Raw genomic sequence first — 16,161 nt, forward strand, 5'->3', positions numbered from 1 at the left:
TAACCCTCTACTGTTAGAATGCCTGGTACTATAAGGACAGAAATGCCCAGTACTTCGTCAGGAAGCATGTAGACCACGCTTGAGTGGTCTCCCAAGACCCAGTCTGAGGTTTAAAGCAAATACTGCATTCTAAATACATAAAGGAATTGTGATGCTGTGTTGCATCTCTTTCTTTGTTGAATAAAACACTCTTGTGTGGATTTTCATTTTGGGAAAGAGTTTTTTGAAGGGACTTAAGAGAAAGCTTGGTACAGAAGAAGAAAAGAATTACAAGCTTAGACATTGCTTGCAAAGCATGTATTCTGTAAGAACACAATTTGATCACAAAAATATGACACTTTTTATTGGGATTTGTCACATCTAACTCTAATGTAACAGATCTGAGTCCAGATTCTGTTGCAAAACCTCTGTTGCTGGACTGGCTTCTGTCAGAACCTACGTGCTTTTTTCCTGCAAACTTGCGAAGTAATCTTTCCATTTTCAATGAGTGCAGAAGCCCTAACTCAGAACTTGCAGTTCTAGGGCTAGTCATGCTTCTAAGTCCACTGCTCCAGGGACTTAGTGAAGGTCATTCAGGATCTGTGACTATAAGGCACACTAGAATGTGTCACAGATGAGAAGGAGAAATATGTAGACATTTCTGTTCATTTAGAAAAGGATTGTGTCTGCAAGCATAATGCCATTAGTTTTCTTTCTCAAAAGTTTTCTAAGTAGAGAAATGTCAAAAGGCAAAACCCTAAAGGAACCATTCTGGTATGATTTTTTTATATTTAAAGATAGTGTTCAGGAGAGGCAATACACTTGTTAAAAGGGTAGGTGTTTTAATCTGAAGTGAAAATATGGAAGGCATTCTGTAAAAGACTTGAAAAGAAATTCATCACACATTAGGCTATCTAAAGATGAGATTTTGGCACAGCGTTTGAGAATAAGTGGCATGTCTATTTGATCAAAGAAGTTTGGGGAGATTAGCTGAATATTAAATATGTAAATATACGTGCCTCTAACAGGTATGTAATTGGCAAGAATGATCAAAGTATCCTTTCAAATCTCTAGACATGCTAAGTATGCATTTTCCAGTGTTAAGAATTGTACTTTTTTTTTTCTTTTTTACAAGAGCCTCCTCATCTGCTCTTCTTGGGGAAAAAAATCACACTGATAAAGAAGACTTTATTTGAAAGGCTGAAAGAGGAACAGTTGTTGTGATACATTGATCCTTTGGGAGCAGCTGATAGTGGCAAAGCCCACTCCATGGAGTGAGTCCAGAGGAAGGCCATGAAGATGATCAGAGGGCTGGAGCACCTCTCCTATGAAGACAAGCTGAGAGAGTTGGGGTTGTTCAGCCTAGAGAAGAGAAGGCTCCAGGGAGACCTTATAGCAGCCTTCCAGTACATAAAGGGGGCCTTCAAGAAAGCTGGAGAGAGACTTTTTACAAGGGCATGTAGTGATAGGACAAGGGGTAATGGCTTTAAACTGAGAGAGGGTAGATTTAGATTAGATGTAAAGAAGTTGTTCTTTACTGTGAGGATGGTGAGGCACTGGAACAGGTTGCCCAGAGAAGCTGTGGATGCCCCGTCCCTGGAAGTGTTCAAGGCCAGGTTGGATGGGGCTTTGAGCAACCTGATCTAGTGGAAGGTGTCCCTGCCCATGGCAGGGGTTTGGAACAGATGATCTTTAAGGTTCCTTCCAACCCAAATCATTCTGTGATTCCATTATTCTATTCCATCACTCAGGAGTCTGACAACCTTGGCAACAGGCTGGCCAAACTGCATGAATCTGTTATTGCATTGCTTACATCCCTGTGCTAGCAGCTGTTATCATACTACTAGCCTTCTGTAGTCCCCATGTAACCTCTTGAAACTTACATGGGCTCCATGCTCTGAGATTACCTGCCAAATATTTAAAAAAAGAATCATCATCACCTCTCTCTTTCTTTTCATTTTCCACCTGGGGGAGAAATGGCTTGATTAGTTTGGGTGATGATAGGAAGCTGGAGGAAATCCAATCATGATTTTTCAGTCTGAAGGGTTTATTTCCTTTCATTTCATTAATTTCCATTCAGCTGAAGGTAATGAGGTTATGCAGGTCTGATTTCAAAGGGCACAATTTTGAAATTATGTGTTTTGCTTAGGTACACTATAGCTTTAAATTGGTGATTTTGATGAAGTTGCAGAAACTGAAGTATAATGCAGTTTCTTCCCCCAGAGATATGGTGGCTCAGCAGTGAAGACATGCAGTGATTTTTCTTCTTTTTTCTCTCTCCCCACTACAGCACACAAGAACAGATCTGCTGAGTAGGAAGTGCTATTTTTACATAATCACTTTTCAAACCCAGAGCCTCACTGTAGACATTTTGAAGAGACCAAACTAAGTATCCTAGCAGTCACTTCTCCAGCTGCAAAACTGTGTATGAGAAGCTGTAGTATAGGTCATTTAATAATTTAATAGTCTCCTCTTTTTCTATTCTGCTGTCAACTAGCTGAAGTATTTTCCGATAAGTGTTCTTCACATTTCTGGGGTTAACCATCCAGAAGTTCCTTGCTTACATACAAACATCTTATGATTGCCAGAAAGAGATTTTTGAATTGTAGGTATCTAAAAAAAATGTAAATGTGATTATTTTGTTTTGAAAATGCTTTTTTATTTACTGGGAGGCATTACTATAACATCTGAGCATCTAATTTATTCTCATAATCAGCCCTTGGAGATAGAGAAATGTTATTATTCTTATCCTCATTATTCAGATGAGAAGTGTTTTGCTTAAAGCTGTCCAGGACCTGCATAAAAGAGACGGGAGCTAAAACCATCTTTCATATCTCAATCTGAATTGTTCAAATGCTAATGAAGTAGCAAACATGATTAAAGTGCTTGTTTACAAGTTGATGCAGAGGCATCTCTCCCTTGATCATGCTAGTGACTTCTATCCTCTCACCTCTTCTTTAGACTCCCTCCAGCTGCTGCCATTGACCTGTAGTTCCTATTCTTGGCACCAGTAGTAGTGGCAGCATAGTTTTCCTCATGTGGTTTAGGCTAAATTTCTCTTTTGTCCAGGCTTTGCTATAATCTGGGATGACTCTTAGCAACACCCTTCTATCTGTTGTCTATCAAAAAGAAAAAATGGTGTTAAAAGCAAAAAAAAAAAGCCCCCCCCAACATATTAATGAATCCTATCTCTGATGATGATGTAGTAACAATAAATATTCAAAACACTTGTTGAAAGCCAACCTTTTGGCTAGAAAGCACAACTTGTCAGTAAGTTTATTACTGGTTAAGATATGGATGAAAATTTACCACATACATACTAAGTCTTCCTTTATAATTTCTGCAGAAGTTTTTACTTAAGAAGCATTGGCTAACATGAGACAAATTAACCTCTTTGCATGCCAACTGGGTTACACAGAGTTTGTGATATGCAGTTGACACTTAAAAAAAAAAAGTGTCAAAAAAAGCAGTAGGAAATGTGAGGTATTTTTAAGGCTTTCTGCCACCTCTTCCTTCCAACATGAGGAATAAGATACTGGGTTTTTTTATCCTCAGCACAGTCTCCTTTGATAGCTCAAATATCAGAGCACCTGCATGAGCTTTTACAGCAACATAACATGGGACTGCAGGGCCCATATCCAGAAATGGGCTTTGATCTGAGTTCTAGTTCACTGACTAGTTACAGGCTTTGTGGACAGAAATCACAAAACATCAGTCTGCTTAAACTCAAAGCACTTTTTTGCTTGCGATAGAAAGTTTTACATCTCAACTACTGTCCTTATTAACCTTAGAGTTTGAATTAATATTGCCCCATAGTTTCTCATAAATATATGTTCTACTTGTTAGGACAGCTGCTTTCAAGACCAATTAGCCTTTACTTCCTAGCACAGTCTTTCCTGTTTGTAGGGCAGCCTAGATGATGCTGAAAGTTAAGATCATTTTAGGTTTAGCTGGACAAGGACTTTTCTCATCTGCAACTAAGTGTTTTGCTGAGTTCTGAAACAAGCAGAAGGAAGACATACACAGAGTGTCAGTGTGTCATTTGTATACATGTCTCTGGGCATTTATCCTTGTATTGGAAAGACATTTTTCCTCTGGTCCACTGAAGCAGAAGGAAGTAGTATTTTCATTTTAGGACTGGACTTAAATGCAAACATTGTACTTCCAAATGTTAGATTTCTGATATACGCATTATTATAAGCTATTAATTTGCTATGCCAGTATTCAAGTAAGGAAGCAAAACCACACTGGATGAACAGGCAAGTGAGGGCATCCTACCCAGTAATGATATTCTGTAATTACTGAATGGACTTGTGATATCCAAGCAATAGATTTAAGTCACTGCACATCCTTGCCTTGTAAATAAACGATTATTAGGTTACGTTCTAAGATCTAAAGTTACGTACTCATCTACAAACTTGAAGAACTAGAATGCTTTGTATAATAAAAAGATCATTGACTGCTATATTCTTTACATCGTTGTGTAAAAAAATGTTCCACTGGAGAAACTACTTTTCATTCTTACTATTTGATGACTTACCTGCATTGTAGATTTTTTTTCTTTTCTTACGTAACAAAGTTTTCATCAACAACTTCAATGATAATTCAGTATTTTTCTAGAAAGAAATGTATTATTTTACGTAGTTTATTCAGTAAGCTTTGTTTTTAATACGTTTCAGAAATACACATTTCCAAATTTTGTCTGCTAGGTTGAATTAAAAAAGATTCTTTACCCTCTTTTTTTTTTTTTTTCTTAGAACAATCTAGAAAATTACTAGTATGCTACCCTGAAGAAGTGTATATTAGATTATCTGGTAAGACATAATTATGCATTGATGCATTAATATGTGAACTCTCCTGTTGTATTGCTTTCCCTGAAGACCCTGCTTCTACCTGAAGAACAGAAATACAACAGTATTATGAAGTAGCAAGATATTACTTGGTAGAAAAATGTTTGTGAAATAACTTCTTTTTGAATCTCAACATGGACAATTTGCTTTTTCATGGTGAAGTTGTTTTTATGTGTGAAATCAAGTGCTGCTAAAACTCTCAGACTTTGAAAAAAATTAAATGCAAACATTAAGCCAATTGCAATGAAAAGCTGGACAGAACTATGACAAATGCAGTTTTCTTTGTGTTTTCCCCATTCATTGTCTTTCAGTTCTAGTGACTGCTTTCATTTTGCTTGATTTATAGAAAATTACAATTTATAGATATAAATTTAGAGGCTGTCTACATGTTAAGCTCTTTGAGATGAAAAAAAGTTCTGGATCCTAATACAAGATTGCAGGTTTATTTTTCTAATACAATTTTTAAATGACAAATGAACTGCCAGCTGTTCCATATTTCTGTAACTAATGATACCCAAAAGGCTGGCTCCTCAGCTGATGGAATTCAGTATTACTTGATGCTAGTAAAGTAAAATCCACATAAAACACATGGCTCACTAAGTAGAAAAAGGCTGCAGGGTTAGCTGAGCAGTAGGAGAAATGAAAGCAAAAACTATGCAAGGAATAGGTTAAAAATAAACATACTCTTCCTAGTTCTTCCTCAGATTCATCTGTTTAGAAGGAAAAATATGATTTTAGTTTAGTTTCACCCTTTGCTTATGAGTGAGAACTAATTAATTTACTATTTTTCCCAGTAAAGGTACTACTGGAATGAATGAACACTTGAGATATATCTGATAGACCCTGTGCTCAGGATATTTCAGTTTTTATTAAGCTTTTGATTAGTTGTATAAAATGTCCAATATCCTAAGAAGGCTAGAAGAAGAATTTCACTTTCCTTTCAAATTGTTTATCAATCTGCATTTTATTGAGGCATGTAATGCCCTCTGCTGGTGCACATGTTTTATGTCAAGTTTAAAGTCCTGGAAAAAGTGGGAATTAACAGTTGGGAGTGCATCCTTTCTTCCCCTCTGATTTACAGTTCAGTGACAGAGCTATTCTAGCTATGTACAGTTTTGATAACTCTTTTGGCAAGCAGTTGAAGTTAGCAGTGAGGTTTTATTTAGAGCTGCTTCAAAGAGGTACAAAGTTGTTGCAGCCCTGCCATAGGCGAGCTGTACTGCCCTTGGAACCGGTAAAACTCCTGCCAGTGCTGAAGCAGAATTAAAGTCAGATTGTAGTCTGAATTGCACTATCATAGGACTAGAAAGAAATCACATGTTTTATTCAGAATTTAGTTCTGTGTATCATTATTGTACAAAGAGGACTAGATAACAAAGAAAGGATTTATCCTGGTAATATGCATCAGTAGCCTATCTCTAGCATTTTTTCAAAACTCATCTCAACCTGGACCCTAGCAGCTGAACAGTTCTGTTGCTGCCAGAGATAAGAATTTTTTTTATTATTATTACTTTTTAAACCTTATTAATTCTTTGTATACCAAATACCTTTTCTTAAAAAGGACTTCTGTGAAATTATATCCATCTTTTTTTAGCATAGTTATTGGAACCAGACAGTGGAAATATTTTATTTTACCCCAACAACTATACATATGGGAAGAAGAGTTACCTAGCTAGTCTTTTGTGAAGGTTTTCATTTTTGTAGCAGAGGGGATGAAAAGATGATTGAAAAGATGATGAATGGAGAATGGGCATAGCCAACCTCTCTTCTCCCCCTCCAATCCCATCTAGTTGATACTGTCTTTCTCTGAAAAACAGTAAGTAGACGTGGTCATGGAAAAGTAAAGAAAAATATATATGAAGTGGTAACTGGAAATGGACTTCAAGCTGCAAGTAAAGGTACTGTCTCTGGCCATTTTATTCCTGTGATGGTCCAAAAGACAAGAGTTTGTACGCTCTATCCACATCGAAAGGACAACAGAGATATACCTGATAGATACACTGATAAATTTTCTTGATGCAAGTTTTTAAACATGTAATTTATATATAGCTTTATAAATCTACTGGCTTTCTAACAAGTCACTTTCCTGTGTCAAGGACCATCAGTCTTAAAACTTGCTAACCTTTACACCCAAGACAAGACACAAAGTGCTAGCAAGACATGGAAAGAAAAGGAAAAAAAAGCCTGCAACAGTTGTTACTTACAGGATTCCAGCAGGAGAGAAAGAAGAGCTGACACATAAGGCTTTTTGAAAATTCAGACGTTCTGGTTTCTTCCACTACAGTTGTATTTAAATACTACTGCTGCTGAAAGGTGTTGAGATTAGCCAACATAAACTGATCTAGACATTAAAGAAATTTTTGCCTTTGGTTAGATTGTTAGTGACAGTGTTGTGGGTTGCAAAGGGCTGGTTGTGAAATCAGGCGAACAACAATAATTCAGAAAGTTCATTTTAACATGACAGAGCTGACTGGAGGCTCATTATAAATACCATCTCCATATAAAGAAAGGCAGAAGGGAATTGAGTTCAGCATCCCCAGCTGTTTTTATTCCTGGAGGTGACACACATGCACACAAAGTGAAAATGAAAAATGAATAAATGAAAGTAACTCTTGCTTATAAAGGGTCAAACTTGTTTTACCCCCACAAAGTTTTTACTGAAAATTATTTTAAAAACCCCAACATTCCAGTTACTTCAACTTTCTCGTGGTTTAAGCCCAGTTGGCAATGAAGCACCATGAAGCCGCTCGCTCACTCCTTCCCCCTGGTGGGATGGGGAGGGGAAAATATAAAGAAACACTGGTGGGTCGAGTCAAGGACATGGAGGGATCACTCACTACTTATGGTCATGGGCAAAAGACAGGCTCAACTTGGGGAAGAAACAAAATCAATTTAATTTACTACCAATCAAATAAAAACAAGGATAATAAGAACTAAACCCAAACCTTAGAACAACTTCCCCCCACCCCTCCCTCCTTCCTGGGCTCAACCCCACTCCTGATTTTCTCCACCTACCCCCCCAGTGGCACAGGGGGACGGGGAATGGGGGTTGGGGTCAGTTCATCACACGTTGTCTCTGCTGCTCCTTCCTCCTCAGAGGCAGGACTTCTCACACTCTTCCCCTGCTCCAGCGTGGGGTCCCTCCCACGGGAGACAGTTCTCCATGAACTTCTCCAACGTGAGTCCTTCCCACGGCTGCAGTTCTTCATGAACTGCTCCAGTGTGGGTCTCTTCCACAGGCTGCAGTCCTTCAGTCACAAACCGCTCCAGCGTGGGCTTTCCCACGGAGTCAGGGCCATCTTCGGGGGCATCCACCTGCTCCGGTGTGGGCTCCTCCCCGGGCTGCAGGTGGGCATCTGCTCCCCTGCTCCCCTCCATGGGCTGGGGGGGGACAGCCTGCCGTCTCACCACGGGCTGCAGGGGCATCCCCTCCTCCGGCGCACCTCCTCCCCTCCTTCCTCACTGACCTCGGTGGTATCTGCATATGTGTTCCTCTCACATTCCAATCTCCTCACCCACTGTAGGTTCCCCTTCTTAAATCTGTTCTCCCAGAGGCGCTACCACCGTCGCTGATGGGCTCAGCCTTGGCCAGCGGCGGGTCTGACTTGGAGCTGGCTGGCATTGGCTCTGTCGGACACAGGGGAAGCTTCCAGCAGCTTCTCACAGGGGCCACCCCTGCAGCCCCTCCCCTGCTACCAAAACCCTGCCACACAAACCCAATACAAATTTTTACATCCCTTTGACTGAAAACCATCCTATACATTAAAAAAAAAATCATATTTTAGATCACGACTGTCCTGTTACTGTGAGTACCCTGCTCATGTCTTTAAGATCTCTGAAAGAAATTCCTGTGAAAGCCCTGTTTTGTCAGTTAACCTGAGATGTGCTAATTGGCTAAGAAAGCTATGGTCCATTTTTAAGTATCTGACTGTACTTCAATTTTTAAAAGTCTTAAGTCAGCTCTCTGCCAGAATAGTTAGTGTAGAAAACTTGCCCCACACAACACATCTTTGGATATGACCACCAGTTTGGTATTTTGCGGGGCACAAGTTCATTCTGACTGCTCTAACCTCAGTAAAAACTGCATAGCCATATATGATGAAGAGAAGACTGAGACAGTATACCGTTACACCATTTCAGAGCCAATGCAAGCAAGTTCTCACCACCCTCAATCTGCCACATATTGTCTACACATGGCAACTGAATGGTTACTTCTCTTATTCTAGGCTAGCACAGTAACATTGGACTATGCTTTCTTCCTACTGGAAGCATTTGGTGTTGTTGTAAATGTATGTATAAACATCAAGTAAAAAGTTTAATGAATGATCCATCTAACACGTTCTCAAGCTATTAACTCTGGCTGCTTGTGGGGTTGAAGACAGGAGAGTCTAGGACTTCCTACCTGGAAACAGCAGCAGCAGTTGTTAAGAGATGTATTTGAAGGCATTCAATATTATCTACTGCAGGCATGAGGCCCCAGAAATTGAAGGCATGTCTTACACAGTTATGTGGATGCCATTTGGCATGGCAATCTGAACAGGATCTGAAAAATCAGGAGGCTACTGGGATAGCAGAACACTGACAGGTTGACTCTATGGTAAATCCCTTAGTCAAAGCCAATCCTAATAAACCCTGAGGAGACCAGCTCAGGAAAGGCTAAGGGAAACGGAAACTCATGCCACACATTACAGTTCAAATGAGTAATTGGCATCTAGATGCTATTTAGTGGCTTACCAACTTCTGGGGTTTGGAACAGGTCATTTATTTTTTGAAAAAAATGGTTGCATTTATAGGGCATTCTGTCCCTGGATAGTTTTATTGACAACAGGTATGTGGTTAAACCTGCAGTTTCTCAGGCAGTATTGCACTGATTACCTTTCACCTTTGATAGTGTAGTCCTTAAAGATCAAATCACCTAGAGTACATTAAGGAGTAAACTCACTTTCAGTTGCATGCCTTTTTATTATGCTAGGTACTTTGGATTAGTGGCATGTCAGTTTGCAGAGTGTGTTTACAGCTTCCTTTATTACTATACTTCCATAATATCTAAAAAATAGGGAAGCTGTGGTCTTGAAAAAAAAAAAAAAAGAAAAGTAAATCAGTTTAGAGATAGCTATTCACTCTCCAGAGAACTTAATTTAAATAAAATATGATTAAGTTAATGGAGTGAGGTCAGACACTAGTGAAACAATAAATATTTGTTTAAAACAAAACAGTGTGCCAATCAAGTATGTAAAAGAGAAACAAGGTGCAAATTTAACTGAATCAATACTGAACAAGAACAAAGTACAATGTGAAACAAATTAAGAGAATTATAGGTGACATACAAAACAAAAAAAGAGGGGGAAAATACCCACAAATTAAAATCAGACTGTATCTTAAAGCAGATCAAGGTCAATCAGGCTGAAAGTGATATGAAAGGAAAAACCAGAACCATATCTGATACTATATATGGTAAGTTGTACTTTAGTCACAAAACCTGAAGTGTAGGAAGACAATAATCCTGTCACCAGTTTAATATTTTTATTGCTACCCAAGTCCTATCCCTTGCCCCAGCCCCATTTGTTTTCTCTTCCTCAGCTAGTTTTCCTGACCTGTCTCACTTCTTATTCTGTGGGAAGTGATGGCCCTCGCTTACAGGGCTTTCATTTCATCACGAGAGGACAGGAAACGTGAGAAGTGCCAATACCTTAATCAAGGACCCAGTGATCTGCAAGAGGATGTGTTCTGGCCAGGGTTAAGCTTTTGGGTTATGCAGCATCCTTAGACCAATGCCATACTCATGTGACACCTTAAACTACCCAGGACCTCAGTGAAGGTGCAATATTGGTTCTCAGCCTCTCTCCCTGGGCTGATGTTTCTTCTTCAGCCACTAACTGTGCTAGGTCCCTGCGGTTGACAGGATGGAGGAGGAAGATGAATCAGTTGAATTCTGCTGCCATGGACTGACTTATCTCTGACTTATCTCTGAAACAACTGATGTGTCCTCCCAGAGACGTAGCCTGCAGCCCCCGCTCCAGGACTGCTTCCCAACATGAGGCCTTTACTGCCTCCACCTCCTGTGAGCATCAGCTTTGTCAACACATAGTCCAGTGCAGCCCAAGCTGATTATTGGTAAGATGATTGAGGATGCATTAATCCCTAAAGACTTTGCTTGTGCAGCTCATCATATTGAAAATTATTTTTAGTCTCTCGTAGTAACCTCTGGGCAGATCTATGTGACTAATCACAAAAGCAGAACTGCAAAACTTACTGTTCTACTTGTGCTCCTTTGTTGTTTCCCATCTGCTTGGCTCTATGTAAACAGCACGTGCTGATGAATGTATGGCTCAGGCAGGGTGAGACTAGAAGGTGGGAGAATACCCCAGCAGAGCAAAGTCCTTCCTACACTGGAGCTGGCTGAGCCTTGGAAGGACAAAAATCTAGCATTTTACTCATTTACCAACAGTCAGAAAAATTTTATTTCCTTTTATATAAAAACATTTACCTTTTTTTTTGTTAAAAAGGAAAAATAAACAAGTAGTATAGCTAATAGACTAAGGCTTCTACCTGGCAGCATCTTTCAGCCTGTGCACAGGCTGGCTGATTGGCCTAGAAATTCCCTTTTGGTGTCTAAGTTAAGTCCTGCGCAAGCTGTCCCTGGCACCCCAGCAGTCCCAAAAGTCCTGTCTTGTGTTGGCTCAGAAATTGTGCTCTCCCACCCCTCCAAACTGACCACGTTACAGGCGAGGGGTCAGTGAGCACCGATACTGAGGCCCTGACAAAAACACAAAAAGCACACTGGTATTTTTTCACTCAGATCAGCATGCGGGAGACATTAACTTCGTTACAAGACCACTAGGTGGCAATTTAGCAGCCCTGTTTTAAATGTTTAATATATTCGATTTCTTTATTGCATTAGACACAAACTTGATGAATGGCAAACTGAACAAAGTTCTGGAAAATCTGTACTGGCTGTTCCTGCCAAATATATTGAAGTCTCTCTGCTTACCGCACCTCTCCCAGATGTTCATTAAATTCAGTGAGTGCCTCTGAACACCTCAGTGAACAATTCTGGCCAAGCGGCAGGACAGGGAATTATTGATTATCATGGAAAAATAAGAGTCCTTCTAATTCTTTAATGTATACTTGCTGTTGCAGGCTATGTAAGACTTGTAGCTGTGTATGCTATGAGGAGACTGAGCCTGTCCACAGCCATAGCTATATGATCATGAGATAGATAGCTATCTGCATACACGGAAGCTGAATTTATGTGGCAGCACACCAAAGGCAGCAGGGGAGCTACGCTGGCCTTTGTCTGTATGTGCCAAATGTGTCTGTGGTGACTCCACATCCCCCTTTCTCTGCTAAACAAAGATCAGAAAGATGGTATGAACCATTTTCCTAGAAATTAAAAGCTGTTTTCCTTACAAACAACTATTGTATGGTTGTCCGAGAGGACTGGATTGCTGCAGAAAGCATTTCAGGTCTGGAAGATTTAAGACTGGCATCTAAACAGAGTGCGAGGAGTTGAGCAACTCAAGTATATTTGTGTGTGAATGAATACAGTTATTTTAAATACAAATACAGTATAATTAATAGAAAAAAAAGTATAAGCTATTGTCCTGGTTTCAGCTGGGATAGAGTTAACTGTCTTCCTAGTAGCTGGTACAGTGCTATGTTTTGAGTTCAGTATAAGAATGTTGATAACACGGATGTTTTCAGTTGTTGCTCAGTAGTGTTTAGACTAAAGTCAAGGATTTTTCAGCTTCTCATGCCTAGCCAGCAAGAAAGCTGGAGGGGCACAAGATGTTGGCACAGGACACAGCCAGGGCAGCTGACCCAAAGTGGCCAACGGGGTATTCCATACCATGGGACGTCACATCTAGTATAGGAACTGGGAAGTGGGGGCGGGGAATCGCCGCTCGGGGACTGGCTGGGTGTCGGTCGGCGGGTGGTGAGCAATTGCACTGTGCATCATTTGTACATTCCAATCCTTTTATTATTACTGTTGTCATTTTATTAGTGTTATCATTATCATTATTAGTTTCTTCTTTTCTGTTCTATTAAACCGTTCTTATCTCAACCCACGGGTTTTGCTTCTTTTCTCGATTTTCTCCCCCATCCCACTGGGTGGGGGGGGGGAATGAGTGAGCAGCTGCATAGTGTTTAGTTGCTGGCTGGGGTTAAACCACGACAGCTATATAACAAAACAGATACAAAAGCTACATATAAAAGCAATGTTTTGATTGCATATCCCTTCACCTTTGGGATAATGTTCATTTTTAGTCCCCCTCTTTTGTGTTGAGAGTTTTTATGGATTTTGCTTATCAGCGAAGTGATGCTCAAATGACTGATCCTAGAACTTTTGTGAAAAGTATTCACAGTAGCGCCCACAGTTTATGATTCAATAAGGAGAGTTACAAAGTATTTTTTTCCAGTGATCTCAAGTGACACACACTAAAAGCAGTGAGCTTTTGATGTGCTGACATTTGTTCCTGGAAAAAAAAACAACAAAAGAGCAATAGCATATTGTAAAATTTCAGCCTTCAGATGCTAAAAATAGGAGGAAATGGAAGACAAGAATTGCTTGAAGTCAGAAATCAACAAGACAATATGTAGTGCTTCTGTAGCTTCAAAGCAGGCTGACTCAGAAGCTAATGTTTTGGTAGAAAAGGTCAAGAAGAAAATGGTTTATGATTCTCAGTGATCTTTATATTAAGTGACTCTTAGGTCTCCAATTACAGACCTGCTACTTGATGCAAAAAAAATTCAACCAGTCTCTTAATGGCAGAAAATATCGCAAGTAAGCACAGCCTACAATTGCAGGGTGTGGGGAGGGGGGACAGAAGAAATAAACTGGATGAAAAAATAATGAAGGGTTTTGTGAAGAGTGCCTCAATCCAGACGGAAAACAGCAAAGGATGCTGCCAGGTAACACAGTAAGAGGAACCACATTTGTCAATAAATAACGGTATGAATAACAGAGAGATTGATACCACCTTAGCATTTCTTTTTTCTGGGTTCCCTTTCAATTGTGCCTTTCATCTTTAAAGGACCTGAGAAGGGGATTCTCACTTAAGGTAAGAATAGCTTAGCATTAAAGAGAATTAGCTGAAGTGGGGGCAGGGTGAGGAAGGGAAGGTAGCTCTTTCCAAACCAGGTAGGAGAAAGGAAAACTTTTCTTCTTTCATCTGCAGCTTGGGAACTGCACTCCTTTTTATCGTTAATGGATATGAAGGAATCAACAGGGAAAAAAAGTGTTTATTGGAATAAGAGGGTTTGAATAGATCTGAAACTGAACAAGATCTTAAGCTTCCCAAGTCGTGGTCCTTTTGGACAGCTCAAGACCTTGAAAGTAAGAAGAGTGGTGCAGTTGTGTTTCATGTTGTGACTGATGAACAGCTGCTGTTTCCATATCTGCTCACAGCTCTTGGGCAGCATTACCTGCTAGGAATCCCAGTGCCATCGACTCAAGAAGTGAGTTTACTGAAAGGTAATAAAATACTAAAAGATATTGTAATATGGTTAGTTGTTTTACTATTGGCATTGTTCTACAAAGATTCTTTCACTCCTCTTCAGTAACTAAGAGGCTCAACCAGCACCTCCCAGTAACAACCAGTTGGAGCAGCTGCTGTGGCCAGCACAGCATGCCTGCTGCTGGCGAGAGGCAGCTGCTGCAAGCCCCTGCACTCCTGGTCGTCCCTCCAAGGGAGCCAAGGGCTCTCTTGTAAAGCTGCTGCCCAATCTCTTCTAAAAGATGGACTCTTGTTCTTTGTGCTTTCAAGCATAGAGAACCCCTGCAAATATTTGACATTATTCAGAGTTCCCCCTCACCCCCCACAATGCTTTTTACAGCTTAGGGAGGAAAAAGTCGCACAAACTGTCTCCCGCAGTTTTGTTGAGCAACAGGTAGAGGGAAGCTGAACAGATGCTGCAAAGCTCTCTGGCAAAGGCTTTCCTTATTTGACACTGCTTCTTCACATTAAGTAGTTGTTAATTACACTTGAAAAGGCTCATATTTGAAAATTTTCTTAGAAAAACTCAATTATGAGCATGAAAAGTATTTTTCCTTATTTCCCTTGTGCAAACTGAGAAGCTTCATGTTCAGCCGATAACCAGTAGCAGTAGGAACATACTTTCCATAAAAAAGTCTTAAAAAATTCTTTCATCGCAGAGTGTATTCTAAAAATAAATATTTTCTTTACTCTGAGGCAACAGTGTGGGGATTTTGGTTTTGTTTTTATCAAATAAGTGGATTTCAATTCCTGGCAGCTGGTTTTTTTCTTTAACAAAAATTCAAAGACTTTCATAACATTATCGTTTTGCCAAAGTAATAATTTTCCAAACACTTTTTTTTTCCCCTTAAGCCGAGACAAGTTAGTATATATGGGCATTGCAACACATCTACCTTTAAAACGCACCTTTTTAAATTTTTATGGGAATTGCTGTGTTATTTGTTACCTATATTATTTCTTCTCTTTAAGTCAAAAAGAAAGAACCAACCAATAACCTCTTTCATTCAGTATCTGAAACTCATTAAAAAAATCCCTCAAATGCACTGTTATCTACATAACATATTTAAAACCTGAACTATGAATAGAAATTAAAGTCTATAGAGTAATTTTTTTTCTCATTTTTGTGAATTATACCAGTTGTCTTCCTACTTTATAGCTGTCTCTTATCTTCCAGCAGTGACACCCACCATCTGACTTATGATCTCCCTACAGGAAGTCATTGAGTGACACAATAGAGTTAATGAATTGGTCTTTCACCTCCAAAAACCTGATCTAAATGCTAGCCTGAGATAATGAGCATGATGGAGTTCAGTAATGTCAGCAGAGTATTAACTTCTGTTTAAAGGAAGAATGAACACTGGCAGGAAAATGGATTTTAAGAGAGATTTGGAGCAATTGCACCTGCATGCATTATGGCAACTCTAGCCTTCCTTCATTAGAGTCATATTCACATTATCTCTTTGCCATTTGAATAGAATTTGGCAGAGGTTTATCTGCAGAGCATATCATTTATCAGGCATCTTTCTAGATATTTAAGTTCCCTACCACTGTAATATCTAAGCACCACACCTTCAGTACCTGGCAGTTCAATGTCAGGATAGATCTATATGGAGAATCAGAGAGGAGCATTTAACCAGTCAACAATAATATTTCTTATCACAGACATACATAATGGCAATATATTCGGGGAAAAAAATCACTGTCATCTAGTAAGCACTGGGTTAACTGCAGAAGTCAGCAGGACTGACAGAGTATTCCTCTTCCCAGTGCAGAGAGGCCAAATACAGCTTATTTCACTGAGGATCTCTATCCCTGCTGAAGGTGGATTATTGGGA

Source organism: Harpia harpyja, chromosome 5 (assembly GCF_026419915.1).
Source record: "Harpia harpyja isolate bHarHar1 chromosome 5, bHarHar1 primary haplotype, whole genome shotgun sequence".
NCBI lineage: Eukaryota > Metazoa > Chordata > Aves > Accipitriformes > Accipitridae > Harpia > Harpia harpyja.